We start from the raw sequence: 1,178 nt of genomic DNA on the forward strand, positions 1-1,178 counted from the left end.
TCGCCGGCAGCCCCTCGAGCCGCCGCTCAAACCTCGTCGCCGCTCACTGTCGAGCAGCCGCCTCTGCCCAGCAGCGAGCCGCTGCCCCGTCACGCCGCTGCCCGACGTCGACCCGAGTTCGCCGCCGTGTTCCACCCGCGCTCAGATCAGACCCGCGGACTCGTCCGTCGACGTCGATTCGATCGACAATAACCGAGGCAAGATCCCGATACTCTCTTGACTTGATATTCAATTCTTAGACCGCTCTGAATTAATTAGCTGTTTGCAAGATCCCGGTACTCTCTTGACTTGATATTCAATTCTTAGACCGCTCTAAATTAATTAGTTGCTTGCAAGATCCTTATTCTTGCTCAGTACAATTTTAGAATGATTACAGATTAATTATGCATACGAACTCGTTACCCGAATAATTATTCATTACAAATACAGAACTCTCGTGAACATATTGGACTGAGAACTATAACGTATAGAACTATTGTGAACGAAATGGACTGTGGACAATAACGTATGACTATTCACATTGTAATACATATACGGTGGTGACCTGTACGGATTTATTTGATGAATGATATTATAAATAATATTGTGATAATAGATACTGTAAAGATAAAATAAGATAAAATTATTTTAGATTAGTTTATGATTTTTTTAAGGATTTATTTGACAAAATAATCATTTTAAAATAATTATAATAAACTATTTTGGTGAAAAATCATTTTAGAGTAATTATAATAAATTAATAGAATTTATTTGACAAAAGAATTATTTTAGAATAATTATAAATAATTTAAAAGAATTTATTTTAGATTAAGTATCAATTTAGAATAATTTCAGTAATTTAAGAAAGTTTTATAAAAGGAATTATTTTAGAACATTTATAAATAATTTTAAGGATTTATTTTAGAAAAGGGATTATTATGAATTTTTCATGATTTATGTTTCTTAATTTTAATTATGTGATATGTTATGATCTTGCTGTATATGATTAGTTGTGTTTATTACTCTTTGTTATGCTTGAGAACCGTTAGAAATTCATGACTAGCGTGGCCTAGTGTGTCCGGTTTAAGACTTAGAAACCTGTGCATATGTTAGCTTAGAAAAACAAGAGAGTTGGTGTCACGCCTCGCTTCCCAAAATACCCGGGAATTGGAACGTGAACAAGCCCGCGACGTATTAGA

The sequence above is a fragment of the Asparagus officinalis genome, chromosome 3 (genome assembly GCF_001876935.1).
Source record: "Asparagus officinalis chromosome 3, Aspof.V1, whole genome shotgun sequence".
NCBI lineage: Eukaryota > Viridiplantae > Streptophyta > Magnoliopsida > Asparagales > Asparagaceae > Asparagus > Asparagus officinalis.